The sequence below is a fragment of the Plectropomus leopardus genome, chromosome 14 (genome assembly GCF_008729295.1).
Source record: "Plectropomus leopardus isolate mb chromosome 14, YSFRI_Pleo_2.0, whole genome shotgun sequence".
In the NCBI taxonomy this organism is placed as follows: Eukaryota; Metazoa; Chordata; class Actinopteri; order Perciformes; family Serranidae; genus Plectropomus; species Plectropomus leopardus.
The window spans coordinates 15,666,113-15,679,796 of record NC_056476.1 but is presented as its reverse complement, the minus strand read 5'-3'; the positions used below and the strand labels follow the sequence as shown (position 1 = coordinate 15,679,796).

The 13,684-nt window shown below is 39.2% G+C and overlaps 1 long non-coding RNA gene across 1 annotated transcript in view; it reads left to right on the top strand.

Annotated features, from left to right (window-relative positions):
- The first annotated feature begins 468 nt into the window (after positions 1 to 468).
- The window catches only part of LOC121953225, a 113,563-nt gene continuing 100,347 nt past the window's right edge, over positions 469 to 13,684 (top strand). The window contains exons 1-2 of the long non-coding RNA XR_006106491.1: positions 469 to 541; positions 644 to 698. This is a non-coding gene — a long non-coding RNA (uncharacterized LOC121953225). The remainder of the gene's footprint in view (positions 542 to 643; positions 699 to 13,684) is intronic.

The following is a 13,684-nucleotide window of genomic DNA, read 5'->3' as shown; positions in this document are numbered from 1 at the left end:
CTGAAAGTATTTGTAACAGTTTGTAACTATTTGTAACTGTGGCACGTGATAACGACTTGTTTGTGTCTTTAAGAACTGGAAAAAGTGCAAACAAGGAGGGCAAGAGTTAAGATGTTCTGGATAAACTTAAAGTAGGGTAATTAGGACATTACGTTGTTGTGAAAATGTGTAAAACTAACTCTAGGAAATTTCTTGGCCTGAATATTTTTCATAGGAACATGATAGTACACCACATAGTTTGATGGAAAATAGTGATTCGGAGAAAACACAAAAGGGGAAAGGGGGTGGCGGTTCATGGAGTTCACTCCAGAACATCTCACTTTCTATCAAAACATTGCGATGTGTTTTTTCTTATGTAAAGTCAGAGCAGGGGAGACCACTGAGAGTGAAAGAGAAAGTCAAAGAGGGATTGAAATTACTGTTGAAACATACAATAGTCCACTAACACACTGTGCTTTATTCCGATACAGGACATCCTGTCAAACTGATCAGCTGCTCAGCAGCTCTGCAGGGCATGGGCCCAGTCTGTCCTGCAGTGAAGGTACATATGAAAGGCTCATGTAACAATGCTGTTCCTACACTTTCTAGGGAAAAAAGTTCACAATATCTCTAACATGAACTCTTGATGATCCTCTTTTTAAAGGTGACAACAAAAGGCTTAAATCACCCTTTCTCTGGATAAGCAAAGAGGAGGACAGGTAGGTGTCATTTTGTTTGCTTTCCTCTCTGAATCCCTGTTTTTGGGTTGTCTGTCTTAATCCCATTGTCATGAACACAATATCTTAAGAACGCCTTAAGGGATTTTTTTCATATTTGGCACAAATGTCCACTTGGACTCAGTGAGGTACTGATTAGATGTTAGTGGTCATCAATCAAAAGTCAAGGTCATTGTAATTTTGTGTCGCTCTCATTCTCATGAATGAGATATCTTAAGAAGGCCTTGAGGAAATCTTCTCAACTTTGGCGCAAACTTCTACTTGGACTTAACAATGAATTGATACGAATTTGGCTCTCAAATTCAAAGGTCAAGGTCACTATGACCCTGCATCTGGCTCCTTCTTGTAAATGTGATATCTTAAAAGGGGCTTTAAGGGAATTTTCTTAAATTTGGCACAAATGTGTTTCTGGACTCAAGAATGAACTGATTAGAGATAAGTTGTCAAAAGTCAGGTTTCTGTGAACTCATACTTGTCCATAACTCAAGAAGTCATACAGTAATTAAGACAAAATTTCATACAAATGTCTAACAGGATAAAAAAATGAAGCGATTGTATTATATGTCAAAAGGTCAAAGGTTAACTTCTCTGTGATATCATAATACTCTGCAAAACCACTTTCCTGGCTATTATTTCGCACAATAACTTGGGAAGAGAAGTAAAGATATTTAGTCAGATGTTGAATTGGTGACACTAATCTTGGCTGTGCTGATTGTATAGATTTTATGTGCTTTTGTGGGGGAAGATACGTGTGATGCAAGCATGTTTTCACAGGCATGATTGTAAACCGTAACTGCAACTTGACTGATTCATGGAGGCATACAACCGTGAGGCAGTAATTCTTATTTTACATTAACCCTTTACGTTAAAGAATGATCCCTCATTACAACACCTTACTGCTCCTTTTTTAAGTATTTGGAGCTGTGACTGTAATACTGACCCCGGGCGGGGGCAGAGAAAACTCTGGGAATGAGTGTAACAAGAGAAAACACACTAGACTGAAAGGGAAAGTGAGATAGTGTGCATTGACAGGATTGAGCTCCCAGGTGGGGTGTCACCCTCAGGGGAGGCAGCAGTTGCTGACAAAGCTGTATGTGTGTGTGTGTGTGTGTTTGTGTCACATTAGAAGGTCTTGGCAAGAGTATTTCCTCAAGTTCTCTGTTCACAACTGAAGATTATTTTGTTATTGCTCATGAGAGGCTGGTGCAGGTCTGGAATGATGACAATTAAACATGTGGAAGCATCCCGGTGATTGAAGCTGCAGAAAAATTGTGCAAGCAAGATAGAAATGTGTGGAAAATAAATATTAAATAGCTTTTCTATTAATCTAAAAAAAAAAACAATTTCCACCAAATTAATAGAACAAGTTCTTACACAATAATGAAAGAGTAATCAACATTTGCCACTTTGACCGTCCAGTTTTTTTTTGTTTTTTTTTTTTACAGTAGCTTTAGTCACGCAGCAAGTGTTGTTGACTTTGCCACTACCTTCCCATTGTGAAAGGGTGACCTTCCTCTTTCTCCCACTCTCTGTTCTGCTCAGCTCCGTACATCTGTGTCTGTTTACCAGCCTGCCTGTGTCTCCCTCAATCTGAACTGATGAGTGCAACTCACAGCTGCTCCTCTCTTGTTTCCCGCTGCTTGGGTTCTGTGTGTCTATATGTGTGTGAGTGTGTGTGTGTGGTGTCTTTGTGCTTGGTGGTGACAGCGCCATGCTCCCAAATCAAAGACGACTGGTTCGCTACCACAACACACCTCTGATCGCAGAAACAAGAAAAGTTTAGATAAAAGCAGTTAACATGGGTTTATATTCTGCTTTGATCCCTTTGCTTTCTTTATATATATATATACCAAGCACACATGTATAGATACTGTGTGTGCATGTACACACACAACTAATTTCTACATCCACCTGTGTCACCTGAGCCTTTTGACCTGCATTCCTCTTTTTCCTCTCCTTTGTGCTTTATCTTTGTCATTTTCTGCTTTAGCAGAATGACAAAAATGTTGTGGTTTTAAAACAGTAGTTTGTCAGAGTGGCGATAGTCTGGGCTTGTACACACTCCAAAGTTCAGAGATAAAGTTTACAGAAGACAAAAGTGTGACTTTTAGGATAAATGGGATGTTGAATGAATTTTGAGGTGTATTTGAGAGAGTTGATGCTCACTAGTGGTGAGTAGTGGGAACAGGAAGCCTATCGTTTCAGGGAGGGCAGCAAGAGGTGAAGAAGAGGGAGGTTAAGAAGTGAGTATGTCTTCAGGCGAGTATGGGATACCCTTGAGAGCATGACATCATCAGGACAGGTGTTGTTTGCTGTTGTTGTAAAGTTGGGGGGGGGGGGGTTTGGCTGTCAGCCTGAACCTGTCAGACCTGTTTTGGACCCTCAGGACCACTTCTCACCTCAGGTGGCGGCTGAGTGGGAAGGTAGTTGGATTGAAACCTGAGGAATAAAGAATTTAGGGTGAGTCACTGTACAGTGGCTACACAACATGAATTCTCCTCATAGTTTTTTGTGTTTAACTTTGATTTGATAAATTTTATATTAATTATTATTATTTTTAACAATAAATTACATCAGATGCAAATTAGGTGTGTAATTGTTATTTTTTTAAAAATAGTTTTAGTGTTTATTAACTGTTCCTAGAAATTAACTGAAGTGACCATGGAAAAGATTTAGAATAATTTTTTATTATCATTTTGGTTGTTTTTGAGTAAGTGGAACTAATACCACATCCATACACTCTTGATGTGTAATGGATCATTGAATCATTAGTTGATAAATAAGTCAATAAACAGACAATTATTAATGTATTTTGATATGTTTTTTTTTTTTTTTAATTTTCACTTAATTATCATAATATTTTCTTCCAGATTTGTCTTATAGTTAATTGGCGTGATTTGGTACAGCTATTGCTGTTTTGATCATCTGAGCTTGTTTATTGTAACTGTGAAGACCGTTATGGGTGTAGCATCTGAATCCAAGACAAATTTCCCAACGGGGACAAAAAGGTTTTATATTGCATTGTATCATATTGTATTGTATCGCATCGGATCGCATTGCATTGCATTGCATTGCATTGCATTGCATTGCATTGTATCGCATCGCATCGCATCGTATCGCATCGTATCGTATCGTATCGTATCGTATCGTATCGTAGCGTATCGTAGCGTATCGTACAATATTGTATAATATTGTACTGTCTCGTATAATATTGTATTATATCCCAAGACATAAACTCTTTCACTTACAAACGTACATTCATAAATGGAAAAAACACCAGTATAAAGTATAAAAAACAAACAACAAAACCATAATATAAATGCAACATATATAGGGACAGGAATTGATACGGTTTATTGTTACTAGTGTCATTATCGACTTACCTATTTGTCTAATATTTTATTGATTCCCTTACTGATTCGTGATCAATTTATCAGTGTATAAAAAAAGTAGGTCTACACCAGTTTTTAGCATCAGTAAAACCTGTTCCTTATCTCAGAGTCTGAAAATGGTGTCATAAGTTAAAATGTGATAATATTTGTACAGCGTGTGTTTCATTAAAGTTTTTTTAGTCAAAGAAAATATTTGCTAGGCCTGAATGCTTGGTGTTAATATTATTGTAATGGGATATTTATCCTAAGTAACAGGCGTTCTGCTTGGTTAATAAGCAATGGCACTCTGCATAAAGTGTTAAATACATGCTTTTTGGAATTTCACCTCATGATGTGTATGGGTATATGTATAAATGTACATACATCATGAACATCAGAAAAACTTTGCATCATTGCAGCTTGCCTATTAAATGATGGAAGGAGCTCTGTTTTGTACACAGATTGTTCACTGAGTTTTTCTATCTGCTTCTCTGCATTGCAGAGTCAAAGCTCATGCATAAAACTCCACATTTGCTAATGTATGTACATATACATTTGCATTCCTACATACATTCAAACAGACTTCAGGGGACCGAAGGCTTATGTGGAAGTTTCCTAAGCCTCCTATAAATATTTCTGTGAAAACACTTTCTCCTTCAGGTAGAACTCGTCTCTGTGTCGTGTTGCCTGTCGGTGCTGGTGAAATGTTTCTTTGGTAATTCATTTGCAATTAGGAAATGTAAATCAGACAGGTGCTGCTGGCATCTATCAGAGTCTGTATTTGTTTTACCTAAGGCGCCTCAGATCCTCCCTTTGTAATCACACGCACATGCACGCTTACACATTTGAACGCGCGCATGCACGCAGACACAACAAGGTCACCTCCATGTATCGCTTAGGGTCTTTCTACATGAGTCTGAGGAGACTTTGGAAGTGTTGTATTAAAAAGAGAAGCAAACTTTTTATTCAGAAGAAGGAATACAGAGTCTGCCTTGTTTCTGACTGACATATGTTCACTGTGTGTGAGAGAAGAACTGGGATCAACACTCTCTGCACATAAGGAGAGGTACAGCTGCTAGATAGCATTGCTTAGTTTGTGTGTGTGAAGTGAGGGAAAGTGTGTGTGTGTGTGTGTGTGTGGGGGGGGGGCACACGGGAATGCACACTTTTCATGAGTGTGGTTGTGTGTTGCTGGTGTGTGTGTGTGTGTGTGAGAGAGGCGAGTGACTTCACACAGGCGTAGTAGTAATGAAGCGTGCCAGTGTGGAGAGAGTGGAAGTTGAGTGTCAAACTGGTGAAGAGGAAGGAGGAATCTGCAACATTTGGTTTCCAGTATGTCACATTTCCACCGCATTTTAATCACCTTTATTAATGCCAAATACTGAGCATGAGAGATAAATCCTTGTTTACAAAGACTGACCAATATGACAAATGTGCAATTTTAATATTTGGACTGCAGACAGGCAACTTTTAAAAGACAGTTTTTTAATATTCAGATGCCCTCCCACACGCGAAGGCACGCGCCGGCCACATTGATAAACACACACACACACATACACACACAGTGTTTTATACCACTGGCAACTGCCTTATTCCCACCAGCTGTCTGAATGCATAAAACCCAGGCTTGTTGTTAAGTCTGGGGCTTAAAAGCACTGCCAAAAAGAAAGCTGGGCAGGAATAACGGCATTAATTCTGTGATTTGAGCCTCAGCATTTAAAAGTGCTTAAAACTAGCAGCTGGTGTCAACAAGGTAATAAAAGCGGGCACAAGGGATCACTCTGCCTGACTCGTGTTGGGCAGCAGGACGTCCGTGTTAGTTTAAACGGTAGTGATGCGGGAAGAGTGGAGAGACTGGCACGGGCCACAGGCTGCCATACTGCCAGAGAAAGAGAGGGCAGTTAGGGTAATGTGATGTAGTCATTTGTACTTTATCAGCTCGTGTCACAGGAATATAACATACAATGGATTGATGCTGGCATGTCACACCCTCCGTGTTTCATTTCATGTGTTATGTCTCCGGCTCAAGCTGTTTCTGAAATGGCTCGGGAGAACTCTGCCAGTGACATCACTCTTGCTGCAACGTCTCCCTCCCTCCCTGCTCAGGTGAAAGGTATCATTTGCCACAGCCGCTGCCAAGTCAGGAGTTGGAAAACTTTAATTTCCCCAGCTCCGCAGAGAGTGCCAGAGGTTTGATGTCCATTACCCAAACTCTGAAACAAGAGTTGACGTGGACTTGGATTGAGCTAAGCACTCTGTGGCAACATTAGCTAACCCCAGAACCTCTGTATCATCTTTCTTTCTGTCTCTCCGCCTCTTCATTACTTCCTCCCTCCCGTCTTTGCTCTCACTTTCTCTCCTTTGTTGTCCTTCCTTTTTGAGGGCAAGGTTGAGATTCCTGTTAAAAAGTCAAGACTCGGCTGGACCCGGGCCACAAAGTGCATTATGATCTACCTCCTCTCTGCTACCCATTAACTTGTCCTTCATGATGTGGCGGCGGCTTGTAAATGCCTCGGCACTTCAGCACTCAAGCTCCTCTGCTCTTAAATCTCCACGACACAGTCTGTAAAACATCTCGACTGTCCACACCACTTTGCACCCTTGCAAATCCCTTTGAAAGTTGGATTTGTACACTTAAACCACACAAAGCGTAATCACTATAAACAGATATCTGCACATGAATGCAAAATCTTGAGGCAACTGGACAAGATTATGTTATTGCAAGCGTTCTGGTTTCTGTTTGTAGGCTGAACAGTATTGACCAATCCTGTTTGAGTGGGCTTTGGTTGCATGCACATAAACGGTCCGTGCGGAGATTGCATTCAGCGAAATGTATCAGCATACATGAGTTATTGTCTGACCATGATTTAGCTCATATTGGTTTCTTACAAAATGAGTCTGCATTCATGCAAGTAGCTTTTCATAGTGTCTCATTGTTGAATTGAGAATCTCAGGTTGCTGATCAGACTGTAAACAATAACGTGCATGGAAAAGGAAGTCTTGGCTTGGATATACGTCATCGGGATACCTGCTGGCTAAACCAGAGCACCCAAAATATTGGCTATTGTCCCCAGAGACTTGATTGTCCTTGGATCCAAAGGTGTACATTTCAGGGGGGACACAGAGGAAACAACATGAGTAGCAGAGGACTTGAATCATGACAAATTTACCAGAATGCAGGAAAAGTGATTGATGCTCAAAATTTTCTTGTGGAGGACCCCCAAAAACCCACATTTCATGTATGCCCTCCACAATGTTGAGGTAAAACCTACGCTTTTAATCACATTAATAGCCAGTGGATTTTAGAGATTGCACAAAATGAGATAGAAAGACCAACAATAATAATAATAAAGTCAACATGAGAAAGTTTGTGCCCTTGTTACCATGTTGGAAATAGTAGACTAAAGTAAAAAGCACTGCCCAGCAGCTGAGCCAACTTTCTTATTTTACAGTTAAGCGGTACACTAAATTATGTTTCTGAAAACGTGATGTGACAAACAGGCAATGCAGCAACACAATAACGTGCACGTACCTAGTTTTACAGTTTGACCTCAGTTCACAAGCTGCATTAGAGACTCTTCAACTCTGATTGGTTGTTTTTGATGCGCTGTAGTAGATTCTAGAAAATGCCATTAGAAGCAATACAAAGAGGAGGAAGAACATGTTTTTTTCCATGGATTATCTGTCTCATGTACTTCTGTGTGGATGTAGTGACAGTTTCAGCAAATAGGACAAAAAAGTTATTTTCATAAAAGTCAACAACTTTCGCCTTAACATTACAGCGACCACTAAGAGCTTGCTTATATCAGTAGTTTCCAACATGCGGTTCAGATAAATCGTCATCGCAATCGGTCATCTGGTTATCAAGTAAATTCTGTTACACAAAATGAATTTTTTCTGACTTGAATCTAAATTTAATGTTTTAATGTGATATTCTGGATACTCTGACGTCAGACATTGCTTCATTCTACGGAGCCACAATTCAAAAAGATTGCTGGTGAATGTAGTTGAGATATAACTCAGTGTATGGATTTTTACTTAATAGTGGGGATGTTTTTATAAAAAAATCCACAGAGCTGTCAGTCAAAGTGGAGGACAAGTGCAAGGTGTCCTGAAGGTTAATGGCTTAGGAAACGCTGAGCGATTTAAACACCATATGGATAGGCTCATCATCTACAAGCTGTTCAAGGTTGAACCCATCCAGAACACTGTAGGATTGAGATAATAGCCTTCTTCGCCCAACTGTTGTTAAGCTACCAATCTCCCGTCAGCTGCAGAGGAACTGATAGGCATTAGGACCCGAGACCCCGAGCAACTTTCTCTCCACGCGCAATCTTTGACTCATTTTCTCTCTCGTCAGTCTGTCAGGTAGCTACACAATACAGAGGTGTTGATGACACATCTTTCTTACTTTCTGTCTTCCTTCCTTTAACACCATTTTCCTCCTCTTCTTCTCTTTCCCTCATCATTTCTCTCCTCTCCTTTTTACTCCTCAGCCGTACACATCAGTTGGAGAGTGGCTCGCCCTCAGAGCCATCTGTTTCCAGGCAGCCTGTGAGCATTGCTGAAATATGTAGGGCCTAATTAATTCAACCAAATTGTTTTAGAATAGATTAATACAATAATGGCAGCGCATGAAAGGTTATTTCAAGTACACCACTCAGCTAATCTCATCAAAAGGGTAGATTTCACTGCTCTGCACTCAGTGAGCACCCACCGCTGTATAGACCCGCATATAGGGAAACCAATCTATATGGACTGGGTGCTTCTCAGTGTGGGTGCTGATTTCACAATTAGAATGGAAAGGCAATTATTGGAGAGAGGATTGACTGATGCTGCAGATGATGAAATGAAAAGCAGACACAATGTAATACAAATGCATGGACTTCACAGAATCTCTGTGGAATGAAAAGCAATTAAAAAAGTTGTTTAGACACCTATAACTTTACATATTTAACTACTTATTTCTAATGTGGAATCACTGTGTTACAGTAGTGTTAAGATGGTACAGAGCTCACACTTAAAAGAAAAGCCCTACGGATGTATTAAATCTTACATTCATATCAGTAAAGTCATTATTCCAGTCATGGTGTCCTAGCAACAGCAAAAAAGGAGACCATAGTACATGATATGAACCTGATAAAGGGCTTATTTTGGCTGTAAAATGGGCTGCCTCACCAATATTAGATTTTATTACCTAATTATGATGACTTTGGTATTGCCCAGTCTTCACAGGCTTTCATAGAAACATGCAGTGTTTGCTCTCTTTTCAGAATGAAAATCCACTTTATTGGCTAAAGAAGTGTTCACATACAAGGCATTTGACTTTGCTGGAAGTTCTCGGTGTACTTACACACAGTTCCTAAAACAAATTACAGCAAGATAGAAATAGACATACAGCTAAAACAACAGACAACAAAGCAAAACAAAAGTAAAAATTAGGGATGCACTGATACTGAAACTGTTATCAGTTAGCAGATAACAGACCGATACTGACTCAAATAACTGTTTCTGGTATCAGTAACAATTAGGGCTGCATATTTGTACTTCATACCTTTCAAAGTGTCAGCTGAAATAAACCAGTAACAAGTAGTATTGAAACCTCTACAGTCAAATGATACCTGCGTTTGATCTAGAAAAATTGACCACTGTATGGTTTTGCTCATTGCAAACCACACAGGCGTACTTTGATTTAATGTGATGTGTGATTCGCCCTCTACTGCAGCAGCTGTGGTGTGGTGAAGTTGAGCGGGGTGTGTTGGACAGAGTTTGCACTTTAGCGTGCTGAGATGCCACCCACTGAGTGGTGGTGACATTATATGCAGCTGAAGACTTTTAGTCATATGATGGTTATTGACTAAAGTAAAGAAAAGTCCCTATCAAATGATATATTGATATTGGTATAACTTAAAGGGTATTTTTTTGTTAAATTCTATGTGTATTCTGATTGCTTATATGCCTACATGTAATCAGCAGCAGCTTGCTAGAAAACTGTATTATGTTTACATTTTATGCAGTTGTTTTGTTTTATTCTGGAATTTTAACTCACATTTTGACCAGTTTGCTGCATGTAAATGGTTTACATCTGAATTGTAATTTCTGTTAATTATGAAGATTTTTTAAGTTGATGGTGCAGTATTTATAATTTTATTTAAAAAATGTATTTAAGAATCTGTTTTGTTTTACAAAGTTAGGAAAGCAATATATAATTCAAGCCTTATGTTGGCTTATCCATAAAAGAATGAGTCACTTCCACACAGTGAGGCACACAGCTTCATAAGTAAATACTGGTGTCAGGGCGCCGGCGGCTCAGTGGATAGAGTGGGCGCCCCATGTATAGAGGCTGAGTCCTCGCCATGGCAGGCGCGGGTTCGACTCTGGCCTCGGCCCTTTGCCGCTCTGTCCTATCAAAAAAAGGCGAAAAGCCCCCAAAATATCTTGAAAAAAAATACTGGTGTCAGATTGGTACTCTGTATTGCTCCTGTAGTGCTATTGGGACTGAAATAGTCGAATTGGTGCGCAGTAAAAATACACAAACTATTTTACATTTTATAAATATATAAACAAACAAGAGCAACCACCAACATTCAACGTCTACATGCAAGTCTAAGTCTTGCCTTTTGGAACTTATTTGGTTTTGTTGAGGAATTTAAGGTCAACTCGAATTCACAGTATTTGTGGCGCCTCAGGGTCAAAGCTTGTTGAAGCTTGAACCAGTAACCTTTTACTTTTCGACGGCTTCACTGATCCCTGCCAAGCTTTCCAGCTCATACATTATAGAAGATGGATCTGTGATTGTTTTTCCCTTTGATGGTTGTTTAGCAGAACAGCTGGCGATGCTTTAAATCCGGTGACCTCTAAAAACAAAACAATAGTCACTCACTTGAAAGCACTTTATGAATGATACAGCAGCAAAGTCATTATAAAGGGTGTCATTTTAAAGCACTTGGTATCCATATTGGGACACTGTTTCCTTGATGTATTATTATTTTTGTTGTTGTTTGTGATTGTCTATTGATCCCTGAAGGAGAAATTTGACCTTCTGGGTGAAAAATGTCTCCTCTTTTTTGAACTACACACCCTGCTGGTCTTGTTCTTTCTGAAACACTTTTTTTTTGTGGAAGACGGGTTTTATGGGGAACATAAATAATATTTTAAGGTCAGATTGGTCGCTAGTGCTGCACTGCCTGTCCATGGTGTGTCTGGCATAGGCTCCCCGTTGGCGCATATGTGGATTAATCACTTAAAGAATGAATGAACTGAACCATCAAGCCAGCACATTTTTTTAAGGGCAAGTGTCACATTTTTTAAACAGTGGGTGTCTCATTTTCAAATGAAGCTCTCCACATACCACTCCTCTGAGACAGAGAGGCTGCACCATCAGTCACCTGGACTAACCTCTGTAGGGAACGATACAGACAAGCAGGAGTCACAGGGCTGTTGTTCATCAAGATTAATACAGCTCACTGTCCTCCCCGGAGAGGCTAACTAACAGATTCCCTACTTGACTTCCAGAGCCGGCTCCTATAGACGGCTCTGGTTCATTAACACAAGTATTATGGCTGAACCACTTGCAATTAGGAATGTGTTTAAGACGGAGCCATGCACACACTTACACCAGGGTGTGCACATGTCTGGGTACACACCCACCCTTACACCTACACCTATACACACACGCACGGTGGCACGGTGTCGGGTGCATTTTTTAAGAGGAGGAATATGATAATGAACCTGGCTTGATAGAGTAATTAACTGGGCTAAATGGAAATCCCACGAGGTTCAGTGATAGTTAGCAGATGTTCTCTGAAATACATTAAAGACCAAACGTCTTGTGAAGCGGGGGAAAGAGAGAGAGTAAAAGAGGGAGAATATTGCCACTGGAGATAAAGTTTGGGGTTTTTTCAAATGAGGAGAAGAATTCGAGGTCTGGACTTTTGTGGTGGGAGTTGTTTTATTTGGAAACAATGTGTGTGTAGGCGGGGATGAATCAGCTGATCAGAGTCATGTGGCTTACAGGAGAAGCAGGCATTAAAAGAGAACAACCTCAAGCAGGCTTTGTTTTAAATAGAGGGCTTTTTACGAGCAGGAGAAATGTCTGGTGAAGCGGTTAGTTAAATTAGCTTTTGATGATGTCGACGAAGCAGCGTGTTTAGAGTTAGGAGCAAGCCTATAAATGGGACCCAGTAAATCTGGCACTGGAAATGTTTCTGCCTTAATAAAGTCTGTAACATGCCCATATTGTCCTCTGATAGAGTCACTGTTTCCAGTGACACTGATGTAAAATACAGGTGTGGTAGAATCAATAGGTGTCCCTCGTTGCCTCCACCTTACCACTGATTTACATCATTTTGGCCTTTTTTTGGTCAAACAAGACACCAGTCTTGTTCTGTTTGCTGGATGTTGACAATGTGTTAACAGCTTAGCAGTAGCTCAAATACAAATCATTTTTATTGATACATAAGGTTTCCGCAGATCCTTAAAAATTCTTAAAAGGCATTGAATTCATTAATCTAAAAAAAGGCTTTAATTAGCATTAAATTGTTTAAAATCAGCCTTTCAAAAGTCTCACAACTGTTTTGGACATGAGCAGTAGGATTTTATGATTTTTTCCCTCTGACACTGCATTTTAAAACTTAAAATGACTGGTAGCATCTATTTGATTTTAATTAGAAATGTAAAAGAACAATGGTTATAGGGAGTATCATGACATAAATATCCCAGAGGAAAGCACTTAACAGCATTACTAAAAAACTTATTTTCAAAGTGGTTCAAACAGTAGATTAAAACATACACATACATAGCCCTCCCTAATTTTTGTTTTAAAAATTGGCTTTGTTTGTCTTTGTTTAATATTCAGTGGAAGGTGTTTTTTTTTTTTTTTTTTTAAAGAAACCTACTTTCATTTAAAATGAAGCATTGCTGAAACCACCTCAAGGCAATGGACAAGGCTCTGTTTGTGTGATGCAAAACCTTTTGAAACTCAGCTTGATGGAAATCCTACACACAGAGTGAAAACACAAAAGAAGAAAGAAAACCAAACCAACAAACATAGGTTGTTTCCCAGTTCTGTTATACCCTCGTCTCCACCATGCCTATAAAGTGTTATTTTTTTCAGCATTCAAAGTAGATCATCAAACTTTTTCAATGGAACAAAAAAAAGAACATTTTTAATCTTACAAAAAACTGTTTTTTGTTATTGTAGCAATCAAAAAATCTTGAGTAATAATAATAATAATAATAATTATTATTATTATTATTATAATGATAATAATAATTATTATATAATGCATTTCCTGCAGAAAATGTGTGCCGATGCTAACAGCATGCAGATGCAGAAATGTAAAACAATGCCTGCCAATGAAAATGCCTGAAAATTCTGAAAGCTCAAATGCATTGACTGTACTACATTACATTACATTACATTACATTACATCGCTATACAAGCTGGACGCTAAACTGTAGTACTGTCAAAAGTGGAAAATTAAGTACATTTCCTGAAAAGGCTGAAAGGCATTTTAGTGATATTAGACAGATAAACTGGATTGCTTAACACTTTATAATAAAAAAACAATACACTAAAGAGCTGAGAGCTGAAAA